We start from the raw sequence: 13,586 nt of genomic DNA, 5'->3' as shown, positions 1-13,586 counted from the left end.
TCCCAAGCTTTCTTAAATTCAGACACAGTCTTTATGTCTCCACCACCTCTACCAGGAGACTATTCCATGCATCTACCACCCTTTCTGTTAAAAAGTATTTCCTTAGATTACTCCTCTTAACTTCATCCTATGCCCTCTCATTCCAGAGCTTCCTTTCAAATGAGGGACTTGCCTCATGTAAGTACTTAAACATCTCTATCATATCTCCCCTTTCCCGCCTTTCCTCCAAAGTATACAGATTGAGATCTGTAAGTCTGTCCTCATACACTTTATGATGAAGACCACCGACCATTTTAGTAGCCTTTCTCTGGACCGACTCCATCTTTATATCTTTTTGAAAGTGTGTTCTCCAGAACTGTACACAATATTCTAAATCTAATCTAATCTCGTCTTTGATTTATATAAAGGGCCATCTCTCAGCGGGGCTCGACTCAGTTTACAAGTAATTAAAAGACCAGCAAAAAAAGCAAACAAGAGCATAGGAGAAAACAAGTGTTGTAGGGCAATCAATTTGTTTAATCTTTAGGTAAGCTGTTCAAGTATTGTGCAAATAATAAGGTTTTTAGGACTTTACAAAATTGTTGCAACTGACCTAACAATCTGACAGAATCAGGAAGCCCATTCCACATTTCTATTAAGTTATAAGCAAAAGATTGACTGAGTTTCCCGGCCAATTTAATTCCTCTGAAGGAAGGGAACAGTAATTTATATCTCTGTGTATTCCTCGAATGGCAAGATCTAAGGGCATTCCAGTATAAAGGGACCAGAGGACCAAATATTCCATAGAGAAGCTTAAAAATGATGCAGGCACATTTAAACTGGATCCTAAAATGGATTGGGAGCCAATGGAGCTTTCTCAACAGAGGGGAGACATGATCGTACTTTCTCTTTCCAAAGATGAGTTTAGTTGTCGTATTCTGTATTAACTGAAGTCTTCTCATAATACCCTGCTTGATACCTAAATATACAGAATTACAATAATCCAACTGGGCAAGTGTAATAGACTGAAAAATGATCTTGATGAAATAACAATCTAACTTTCCTTAACATACGTAAATCGTGCGGCAGCCGCTAGCGCAGCTTTGTAGAAGAGGGGGTAAGTTGTTAAGATTGGGATCAATTTCCAGTAAAATGAGGATATCATCTGCGTAGGTAAATATAGTCTCTACAGGTCTGAAATAAAAGTTTTTCAATAAGGTCATATAAATATTAAACAGTATCGGCGACAAGGGGGAACCCTCTGGTACTCCACAGTACGGTTTCCATGAAGAGGATGTCACACCCTTCAAATATACCTCATAAGATTGTAATGATATAAATTTACTAAACCAGTTCAGAACCACTTAATTTAAACCAATATCTGATAGTATACGGTCAAGATATCATGATGGACATAATCGAACGCGGCTGGCAAGTCAAATTGCAGAAGTACTGCATATTTATTTTGCATCTGTAAATTTTGAATCTTTGAAATTAATGACACTAAAAGGGTTTCCGTGCTAAAATTTGGTCTAAACCCATGTTGGAATGGTGACAGAACAGAAAATTTCTCTAAATAGTTGGAAAAGTTGGCTAGAGATAATAGATTCCATCATATTTGTCAGTAAAGGTATATTTGTGATTGGACGGTAATGGGAGGGAACAGAAGGATCCAAACCAGTACTTTTCAACAGAGGTGTTAAGATAATGCTCCCCATAACCAATGAGAAATGACCATTTTCAAGGAAGTGATTTAATAGTAAGGTCATAGTAAGGTTAATAGTATGGAGTCCATTGGCTTTATTTGCTGCTTCACATTAATGGTTTATGTATTCTTCTTTAAGATTTTCCTTACACATTTGGGGTGAGGGGTGGGTGGGGGAGGGAGAGGTAATTGAGAAATTGATATTAATTCTTCATATCAATGTAATAAATAAAGTTGTCTTGTATTATTAATAATTGATAGATGGGTGGGTGGGTAAAGTTATGGTTCTATATACTAATTGTATAAAATGGTGTAATCTCTGTAATATTTTTCTGTATTCAATCACTGTTGTAGTTTTTAAAATAATAACATTTTTACAAAAAAAAAAATAGTAAGGTCAGCCATGTAATAGCCTGTAAGGGAATACTCCCAAAAAGATAAGAAGGAAAAGGATCCAATTTACAACTATACTTTTTCAATTTTTCACACAATTCTAAAACTTGAGTTTCTCAAACTGGATCAAAACTATTCCAAAAACGATCCACTGGAATTATCATTTGCCCATTAGGGCTTAAAAAAAATCATCAGGGTCTATTGCAGGAAAAGTGTCTCTAATAAGTGTAATTTTATTATTAAAAATTTTTCTAAATCCTCTGCAGTTGATATACAGTTTTGCTTTGATCTTCCACTCAGTGCCAGAGTTACTTTGATTATCTGAACTGGTTATCTTAATACCATAATAGTTTTTTCTTGCAATCTTAATCTCTAAGTTATATTTCTTGATGTTAATTCTCCAGATCTATTTGTCAGATTCTATTTTAGTTTTTTTCCATTTCCGTTCCAGTTTTCTGCACCCTTGTTTTAGCTCAGAGTCTTATACAGGGGCATCAATACCTCCTTGTTCCTACTGGCTTTACCTCTTCCTATGCACCCTAGCATCCTTCTAGCTTTCATTGTCGCCTTTTTAACCTGTTTGGCCACCTTAAGATCATCATATACTATCACACCCAAGTCACGTTCCTCTTTCATGCACATATGTTCTTCATCCCCTAAACTGTACCATATCCTCAGGTTTTTGCAGTCCAAATGCATGGCCTTGTATTTCTTAGCATTAAATCTTAGCTGCCAAATTAAAAAAAATTACTATGGCTGAGACTCAAAATTTACAATAAAATTAAACTTTTCCTCAGATGTGAATTGGCCATGTTTCAGTCTTCCATGGTTTCCAGGTCTAGTTTGATTCATCGCAGCTGTTTCATCACTGAATCAGCCCATAAAACGCCCCACGATGAACATGATAAACCCCCTTCCTGTCCACAATCTGGCACCTCTACAAAAGATTACAGAAAGAGGAAGACAGGCAAAAATATCTGGAAAAGTTAAGAGAAGCTGGTCGTGTAGTCAAGGAAGCAAAGATGCAAATGGAAGAAAAAAAATAGCTGACACGGTAAAACGGGGAGACATGACTTTTTTAGATATATTAGTGATAGGAAGAAGTGCAAAAGTGGCATTGTGAGACTCAAAGGTGAACAGGAGGAATATGTAGAAGCTGATAAAGAAAAGGCCAAATTGCTTAGCAAATATTTCTGTTCTGTGTTCACGGCTGAAGTGCTGGGAGCTGGACCGCAGAAGACAAACGTGAATAGGGATGGAGGAGTAATAGACCCCGATCAATTTTCAGAGGGTTGTGTTCATGAGGAGCTAGTTAAAAAAAAGGTAGACAAAGCGATTAGGCCAGATGGTGTACATCTGAGGATGCTGAAGGAACTTAGGGAAGTTCTGGTAGCTCCGCTGACTGACCTTTTCAATGAGTCTCTAGAGTCAGGAGTGGTACCAGAGGACTGGAGAAGGGCGGATGTGGTCCCTCTCCACAAAAGTGGAAGTAAGGAAGAAGTAGGGAATTACAGGCTGGTATGTCTAACTTCTGTGGTAAGCAAATTAATGGAAATACTTTTAAAACAGAGAATGGTGAAGTTTTTGGAATCCTGTGGATTACAGGACCAGAGGCAACATGGATTCACTAGAGGTAGGTCTTGTCAGAAAAATCTGATTAATTTTTTTGACTGGGTGACCAGAGAATTGGATAGAGGATGTGCGTTAGATGTGGTGTATTTAGATTTTAGCAAAGCCTTTGACAGTGTTCCACACAGACATCTAATAAAAAAACTGAGTCCATTGGGATGGGTCCCAAAGTGACAGGCTGGGTCATGAACTGGTTGAGTGGAAGGCAATAGAGGGTAGTGATCAATGGAGATCGCTCTGAGGAAAGGGATGTTACCAGTGGTGTGCCTCAAGATTCTGTTCTTGGGCCTGTTCTTTTTAACATTTTTATAAATGATATTGCTGAAGGGTTGTCAGGTAAGATTTGCCTCTTTGCAGATGATACCAAAATCTGCAATAGAGTAGACACGCCGGATGGTGTGAATAACATGAAGAAAGACCTTGTGAAGCTTGAAGAATGGTCTAAAATTTGGCAGCTAAAATTTAATGCTAAGAAATGCAAGGTCATGCATTTGGGCTGCAAAAACCCGAGGGAACGGTAAAATTTAGGGTGTGAAGAACTTATGTGCACAACGAAAGAGCGGGACTTGGGTGTGATTGCATGTGATGATCTTAAGGTGGCCAAACAGGTTGAAAAGGTGACGGCGAAAGCTAGAAGGATTCTAGGTTGCATAGGGAGAGGTATTGATGCCTCTCTATAAGACTCTGGTGAGATCTCATTTAGAATACTGTGTACAATTCTGGAGGCCGCACCTTCAAAAAGATATAAAAAGGATGGAGTCGGTCCAAAGGAAAGCTATTAAAATGGTGTGTGGTCTTCATGATAAGGAGTATGGGGACAGACTTAAAATCTTAATCTGTATACTCTGGAGGAAAGGCGGGAGAGGGGAGATATGATACAGACTTTTAAATACCTACGCAATATAAATGTGCAAGTCGAGTCTCTTTCATTTGAAAGGAAACTCTGCAATAAGAGGGTATAGGATGAAGTTAAGAGATGATAGGCTCCGGAGTAATCTGAGGAAATACTTTTGTACGGAAAGGGTGGTAGATGTGTGGAACAGTCTCCCAGAAGAGGTAGTGGAAACAGAGACTGTGTCTGAATTCAAGAGGGCCTGGGAAAGGCACATGGGATCTCTCAGAGAGAGAAAGAGATAATGGTTACTGCGGATAGACAGACTAAATGGGCCATTTGGCCTTTATCTGCCGTCATGTTTCTATGTTTCTCTCCCTCAAGCAGGGACAATTCATCATTTTGGGGGGGCAGGGCAATGCCCCCCACACACTCCCCCCAAATTCTACCCTCACCCTCTCCGCGATCCATTTTCCTAAAATTACTACCTTTAAAACATTTTAAAATCTCAAAACCACTTATACCAGAAATAACCATACTTTAAAACAAAATACAAGACACCGTCTTATTTCTTATTTTTATTCTTTCCAGCTGAATTATACAAAAGGGGTTGAGAAATCTACCTGTCTGAAAGCAAAACAGCTCTGAAAATTTAACAGAATGGGATGAAACTTGGCATAAAGGGAATTAACCAATGAAAAGACACAGCTAGTTAAAAAATGGGAAAGATTGCATTGAGGGTTCCAGAGATATAAGCCTCTCAATACAGAAAGTTGCTTGCCCAAATTTCCCTCAAGCACTCCCACCTCGCATCAAACTCATACCTGCACCAACAATACCGCAGCACACATCGAAGCAGTGAGGGAATGAAGATGGCAGAATTGGAGGACAGCAGTAAACTGCTGGTGAGAGAGCGCACATGTGAGGGGAGGGGGGCCGAGGTTATCAGGGTGAAATGTGGAGATGGGTGCCCTGGTTCTGGTATTACTGGGGATGTCAATGGGTGTTGGTTGCAGAGCCTGGCTGACACCGGATAACTAGACCTGTGAAGTGAATGAGGCAAATCATGTCACGGAATGGGATGATTCAGCACTGATGAATCGTCCCATTCCGTGGGTTCCAGGCATGATCTCCATTGGTAGGCCAGCTAAGGCAGTGTCAAAATTGAAGCCCCAGCTTTACTTCGGGCCTGCTTCAGAGCTCTGGAGCATGTTCACATACAGTATGCCCAGAAACAGTTCTGACCCAGTTCCAGCCACATCTGTAGCTAGTAGCTGCACTGGCTAACTTTCATTTTTTTTTTTTTTTTTTTAAACGTGTTTTTATTAACAGTGAAAAATACACCTCCCAACAGGGCATAACAGTAAACGTCAAAAAGACAAAAGTCAGTCCATTACAAATGGAAAGCAGGAACAGAAGCAACACCTCTCTATTGGTATACCCAGCACCCCCACTCAGCCTCCTGAAGCTGGGAACGCCAGCCCTTAGCATGCCCTGAGGCAACTCTGGGCACATCAACTGCTTCAAATACATGGGGGTAGTTTTAAAAACACTGCTGCAGGAACTTCACCTTGCACTACCCCAACCTCACAAGCCCCTGGACCCAGCCCAAGATCAGCAACAAACTCCTGCCCTCCTTCAACCTGATCCTGGCCAGGTAAATTTAAATTTTTTATCCCTTGGGTTACAGAAACAATGATACATGGGATGCTGAGCACCTTTATCATACTTGGAATATACCAGTTTCCTACAATATCTCTGAAAATTTCAGTCTGTATCTGGTGGATAAATCTCGGCCCACATCATTCATTTCTCTCTTCTGACATGCCAAACAAGTCACACTGGTTCCCAGTTCTCCCCCAGTTGCCCCTGTTGTTATCTCAACTCTTTTTTCAGTGTCCTCTAGCTCCAAAGCCCTCTGCCGGTATAGCTCTGCAGCTGGTAAGAGACTGGGCTGGGTGCTCTTTTCTTCCTGCCACATGCTTCAAAGTAAATGGTCCAGGAAAAAAAAAACCCTTTGGTTTATTCATAGCACTATAAATAGCTTTCTCAAAGCAGAGTGTCCTCACCCACACCAAAAAAAATCAAATTTTTTTTCAGAAATGCAGACGTTAAAGAACTTGTTTACTCAAAGAAGACAAACCACTATTTTAGTTCCATGGTGAAAAAAAAACCTCAGCGTTGATGAAACCCTGGCAGTTTATTGTCTGTGGATAAAGCCGTTGTTAAAATTGTAAATTCCTGAACAGCATTTCCTTTTGATTTCTTTATTTCAAGTGCAACCTCAAAGCACTAGCCGCAGTGCACAGATATGGGAAAGAAACAGGATGTAAAGGGAAGGTAAGTGGCAACAGAAGATAGGAAGGGAAGAATGGAGAGAGAATAATGTGGAATGAGAAGAAAGAGAAGATGAAATGGAGAAGAAGACAAGAAAATGGACAGAAGGCTGGGTAATTAAAGGGATGAAAAATTAGAAGGGATTGTGAAAGGAACAAAGCCAAAGACAGACTGAGAGTTTAGAGACAAATGACAGAAACTGCATCTCTTAGAAGGGAAGAAGTAAACTAATGAAAGAATTGGCACCAAAGCAGACACAAAGAAGAAAGCTAAGTAAAAAGAAAATCAAAATAAAGAACAGAAAAATACTGAGGAGCAGGAGAAAAAAGTACTACTTAGACATACTAAAGTTGTAAATAGAAATAAAACAAAAAGGGAAATAAGACTTTTTTTGTTGGATTAACTTAATACATTTTGACAACCTTTTGAAGGCTAGAACCTTCTTCCTTGTTCAGGACACTATGATCATCAAATATGACACTATACACAAGTGTTCAACACACTATACAAGGGAAACTCCAATTAGCTAAGGTGTGCCACAGGGATCGGTTCTGGGGCCGTTACTCTTCAACATATTTATCAATGACCTAAAAAAGGAGGCAAAGTGCGAGGTTATAAAATTTGCAGACGATACCAAACTGTGCGGAAGAGTTAGCTCCAGGGAGGAGTGTGAGGACCTGCAAAAGGACCTAGACAAGCTGGAAGACTGGGCAAACAAATGGCAAATGCGCTTTAACGTGGAAAAATGCAAGGTCATGCATATAGGGAAAAAGAACCCGTTGTTCAACTACAAATTGGGGGGGGCATTGTTGGGAGACAGCAGACTTGAGAGAGACTTGGGTGTGCTGGTGGATGCATCACTGAAGCCATCTGCACAGTGCGCAGCAGCCTCGAAAAAAGCCAACAGGATGCTGGGCATCATAAAGAGGGGCATAACAACCAGGACGCGGGAAGTCATCATGCCATTGTATCGAGCGATGGTGCGTCCACATCTGGAATACTGCGTTCAGTATTGGTCGCCGCACCTCAAGAAGGACATGGCGATACTTGAGAGAGTCCAAAGGAGAGCAACGAAACTGGTAAAAGGGCTGGAACACTGCCCATACGCCGAGAGGTTGGATAGGCTGGGGCTCTTCTCTCTGGAAAAGAGGAGGCTCAGGGGTGATATGATAGAGACCTTCAAAATCATGAGGGGCATAGAGAGGGTGGATAGGGACAGATTCTTCAGGCTGAAGGGGACAACAGGTACGAGGGGGCATTCGGAGAAACTGAAGGGAGATAGGTTCAAAACGAATGCAAGAAAGTTTTTCTTCACCCAAAGGGTCGTGGACACTTGGAATGCGCTACCGGAGGAAGTGATCAGGCAGAGTACGGTACAAGGATTCAAACAGAGACTGGACGGATTCCTGAAGGATAAAGGGATCATGGGATATTGAGAAAGCTAACCAGAAAATAAGTATAGAAACCCAGGTTGTGCATGTGCAAGACCGGAGGGCTAGGAAGGGAAACCAAGGCGGCATGGGGGCCCCTTCTGGTGATTTAGACAGGTCGTGACCTGTTTGGGCCGCCGCGGGAGCGGACAGCTGGGCAGGATGGACCTGTGGTCTGACCCGGCGGAGGCACTGCTTATGTTCTTATATACACTACACCTCACATTAATCACCTTACAAACAACTAAATTGTTTATATAAATAAAATATAACAGTAAAAATAAAAATTAAAAAAACCCACATGTGCTTTTAAGTGAACACTCAGACCCACAACTATAACTCTAGTGAAAATTCACTGAGTCAGCTGCGTAAGAGATCATCATTGCATGTTCACTGTCTCTGCCACAAGTTACCACAGAACAAACGTTGTAACAAATTCCAATGAATAATCATTTGGAAAAAAATTTTAGTTGAAACTTATCTGGTATGTATAGTGGCAACACTGCTAACACACAGCTGCTCCGAGTACATGCTTAAATCACACTCGCTGGTAAATTTTTCCGACCCACCAACCTAGGTTTCGCCAGTTGGCTTCTTCAGGAAGGGAACACGAGATTCATGACTCCCCCATCCAGCTTACAGACCGCCAGAAGCGGTCTGTGAATTTTCACTAGAGTTATAGTTGTGGGTCTGAGCGTTCACTTAAAAGCACATGTGGGGTTTTTTTTTAATTTTAATTTTTACTGTTATATTTTATTTATATAAACAATTTAGTTGTTTGTAAGGTGATTAATGTGAGGTGAACTATACACAAGTGACAAGAAAACAGGAGCTTGGAAAGTAGAAAAGAAATGGCGAAGGAAGACTGGTGCTCAATATCTTTTATTAATATATCATGACTCAACACGATCGTGTTTTGGCCCAACCGGGCCTGCCTCAGGAGTCTATTGGTAGAGTGATTTGATGTCTAGTGTCTTCAGAAGAAATACACAATTATCACTCTTTTTGAACAGCGCAGCTAATGGCGCCATGTATCTGAAAAACAATGTCCTACACGAGAGCAAGAATTGATTGGCTGGCCCGGAACCTTCTCTCTGATGTCATAATTGATGTCAGGAGGAAGGCTTGTGGGCCGGCGGGGTGCAATCGCTGCATGCACCTGGCCCTTCCTTGCTCGGAGTTGCGGTGGCGGTAGGGGATGATTGGATGGAGCATGTTGGGTGTGGCGGCGGGTTTGGCAGCAGCGGACCAGGGGGGGGGGATGTAGTGTATTGGGTGGCAGGGAGGAATCAGCGGTGGCTTCAGCGTGGGGCAGGCAGGGAGAGATCCCAGGCGACGGTCAGCCCATGTACCCCCAACAAGTGGCCTGTGTACCACCTAGGGTAGGCGTACCGCAGGTTGAGAAATACTGCTCTAGACCATTGAAAATACAATTGAATGAACACGTCCCAAATTAATACTCAGAACTTTACAGCTCTGTTGGTATAACACTGGCTTCAACAGCATCATTTGATTTTAGATCTGCGTTGGAAGATAACTGATAGCAAACAATGTGGGTAGGAGGGTGGTGATTATGAAAAAATCTTGAATTACAAAGAATAATGGTGGATCTATGACTTACAAATAGTTGCCCCTGATGGGCTAAATGAAAATCTGGAATGGATGTTCTTAGTATAGAAGCATGTGGATTGCCCGGCAGATTGATTGGCTTGGGATCTTTAAAAAGTGATCTCAGACGCAGCAGCCATTTTGGATCATAGCGCATTGCAGTATGGAATAGTGTGCTGAATGAAACCGAAATTGTAAGAGGTTTCTATTTATAAATATTTGGGTTTATGAAGATGGTATGTTAACTGTGGGTGGCTGAGACTTTATTGTTATGTTTTAGAAGGAGCTTCTCTGAAGCAGCCCCCCCTTGGCAAAACATAACGTTATGTCAGGAGATATACAAACTACTGAACAGTAGTATAACAGAAAGCAGCCCTGGCAATTTTGAAATGGCTCTGAAACAGTTTTAAAGAGTAGTTCAATCAATCCGAACTTTGTCCTTGCAGCAGACAAGATAAGATAAGTGAAATATATTTCTTTGAATGTATAATTTGAGAATTTGCAAGTAATGAATAAGTACTTCACAGAACAATGATGAGGTGGTTGACACCTAGTAATTACTGTAAATATTTGGGTTAAAACCTGGTATTTATACCATTTGAAGGTCCAAGAAGATTAAATGCTTGTTTATATTCTATACCACATTTAAACAAAGGTATTTAAACAGCTCTATCATATCTTCCCTCTCCCACCTTTCCTCCAAAGTACACTTATATATCCAAAATATGTTCCTGGGAACATATTTTGGATCTGCTATGGAGACACATTTTATAAACACACAAGTATGATGTAACTTTGCCAGACAATCTTGGTCCTTCTCCAGGATTTTCTTCTGTGAACACAGAACAGAAGTATTTGTTTAGCACATTTGCTTTCTCCTCATCACTCTCCACATATTTGATGCTGGGAACAAATATGTGGAGAGTGATGAGGAGAAAGCAAATGTGCTAAACAAATACTTCTGTTCTGTGTTCACAGAAGAAAATCCTGGAGAAGGACCGAGATTGTCTGGCAAAGTTACACGAGAAAATGGAGTAGATTCTGCGCCGTTCACGGAGGAGGGTGTTTATAAGCAACTTGAAAAACTGAAGGTGGACAAAGCAATGGGACCAGACGGGATCCATCCCAGGATACTAAGGGAGCTCAGAGAGGTTCTGGCGAGTCCTATTAAAGACTTGTTCAACAAATCTCTGGAGACGGGAGTGATTCCTGGGGATTGGAGGAGAGCGGATGTGGTCCCTATTCATAAAAGTGGTCACAGGGATGAAGCAGGAAACTACAGGCCGGTGAGCCTCACTTCAGTTGTTGGAAAAATAATGGAAGTGTTGCTAAAAGAAAGGATAGTGTACTTCCTTGAATCTAATGGGTTACAGGATCCGAGGCAACATGGCTTTACAAAAGGTAAATCGTGCCAAACGAACCTGATTGAATTTTTTGATTGGGTGACCAGAGAGCTGGATCGAGGACATATGCTAGATGTAATTTATTTGGATTTCAGCAAAGCCTTTGATACAGTTCCTCATAGGACGCTCTTGAACAAACTTGACGGGCTGAAGTTAGGACCCAAAGTGGTGAACTGGGTCAGAAACTGGCTGTCGGACAGACGCCAGAGGGTGGTGGTTAATGGAAGTCGCTCGAAGGAAGGAAAGGTGACTAGTGGAGTCCCTCAGGGTTCGGTGCTGGGGCCAATCCTGTTCAATATGTATGTGAGTGACATTGCTGAAGGGTTAGAAGGAAAAGTGTGCCTTTTTGCAGATGATACCAAGATTTGTAACAGAGTAGACACCGAAGAGGGAGTGGAAAACATGAAAAAGGATCTGCAAAAGTTAGAGGAATGGTCTAAGGCCTGGCAACTAAAATTCAATGCAAAGAAATGCAGAGTAATGTATTTGGGGATTAATAATAGGAAGGAACCGTATATGCTGGGAGGAGAGAAGCTGTTATGCACGGACGGGGAGAGGGACCTTGGGGTGATAGTGTCCGAAGATCTAAAGGCGAAAAAACAGTGTGACAAGGCAGTGGCTGCTGCCAGAAGGATGCTGGGCTGTATAAAGAGAGGCGTAGTCAGTAGAAGGAAGAAGGTGTTGATGCCCCTGTACAGGTCATTGGTGAGGCCCCACTTGGAGTATTGTGTTCAGTTTTGGAGACCGTATCTGGCGAAAGACGTAAGAAGACTTGAGGCGGTCCAGAGGACGGCGACGAAAATGATAGGAGGCTTGCGCCAGAAGACGTATGAGGAGAGACTGGAAGCCCTGAATATGTATACCCTAGAGGAAAGGAGAGACAGGGGAGATATGATTCAGACGTTCAAATACTTGAAGGGTATTAACGTAGAACAAAATCTTTTCCAGAGAAAGGAAAATGGTAAAACCAGAGGACATAATTTGAGGTTGAGGGGTGGTAGATTCAGGGGCAATGTTAGGAAATTCAACTTTACGGAGAGGGTAGTGGATGCCTGGAATGCGCTCCCGAGAGAGGTGGTAGAGAGTAAAACTATGACTGAGTTCAAAGAAGCGTGGGATGAACACAGAAGATTTAGAATCAGAAAATAATATTAAATATTGAACTAGGCCAGTTACTGGGCAGACTTGCACGGTCTGTGTCTGTGTATGGCCGTTTTGTGGAGGACGGGCAGGGGAGGGCTTCAATGGCTGGGAGGGTGTAGATGGGCTGGAGTAAGTCTTGACAGAGATTTTGGCAGTTGGAACCCAAGCACAGTACCGGGTAAAGCTTAGGATCCTTGCCCAGAAATAGCTAAGAAGAAAAAAAAAAAATTTTTTTTTTAAATTTAAATTGAATTAGGTTGGGCAGACTGGATGGACCATTCGGGTCTTTATCTGCCGTCATCTACTATGTTACTATGTTACTATGTTATACATACACACAGACACCTGCTTTACAGTAAGCGTAAATGTGTGCATCACCATTTGCACACTTTTGGAGCTGAATCTTTGTGTCTATTTTATAAAAGGCACACAGACTTTAAAAAAGCTGGTCAAAACCAGGTTTCTGCTGAGACCAAAATCTGAAGCTGAAATTTGCCGCTCTGTTTTGGTCAAAACAAAAATTGGCCCGACTATCCCTAAACAACACCCACTGTCTCCCACTGTGACCAGACAGAGCTCCCCCCTCCCCCCCACCTCAAGTCCTAGTGGTCTATTGTCCTAAATAGGAAAGGAACAATCTCCAGTTCTGTCATCACATTTTGAATAAAATCTTACCTCCTGAAGACATATACAAACAAAGCATGATCCTGTGTTGGGTTGAGTATCAACATCTATAAAATTCACAAATCTGCAATTATGGATTTTAACATCACTTATGCTGACTAAAAGAATTGGTTTTTGAATACTGTTGAATGAAAAATTCTCTGAACAGAAATCTTGTCACATCATCAATACTATTTTGTGAATAGAATGGAAAATTTCCAGTGAGTGATGATTGACTTTGAAACAGAGTTTGACAATAATTGAACTGATTCTTAGTTTAATAGAGTTTTGGATTCTCTGTTTCATTTAAGATTATTTTAATTATATTAAGATAGATAATCAAATATAATAAAGCCCTAAGCGTGCATGCGCACTCCCACCTGCATGCTCCCGTTTTCTGTGCGCTGTAGGGCACCGCAGGTAGGAGTGCGCATGCGCGAGAATCCCCCCGAGGGGATGTCGGC

At 41.5% G+C, this 13,586-nt stretch overlaps 1 protein-coding gene across 1 annotated transcript in view; it reads right to left on the bottom strand.

The window, feature by feature from the left end:
- MARCHF3 (membrane associated ring-CH-type finger 3) overlaps positions 1–13,586 on the bottom strand; it is a 166,794-nt gene that overhangs the window by 76,454 nt on the left and 76,754 nt on the right. The gene's annotated exons all lie outside the window — the stretch shown is intronic.

Source organism: Geotrypetes seraphini, chromosome 1, assembly GCF_902459505.1.
Source record: "Geotrypetes seraphini chromosome 1, aGeoSer1.1, whole genome shotgun sequence".
Taxonomy (NCBI): Eukaryota; Metazoa; Chordata; class Amphibia; order Gymnophiona; family Dermophiidae; genus Geotrypetes; species Geotrypetes seraphini.
Note: the sequence above shows the minus strand (reverse complement) of the source record. Positions and strands in the feature narration are given on the sequence as shown.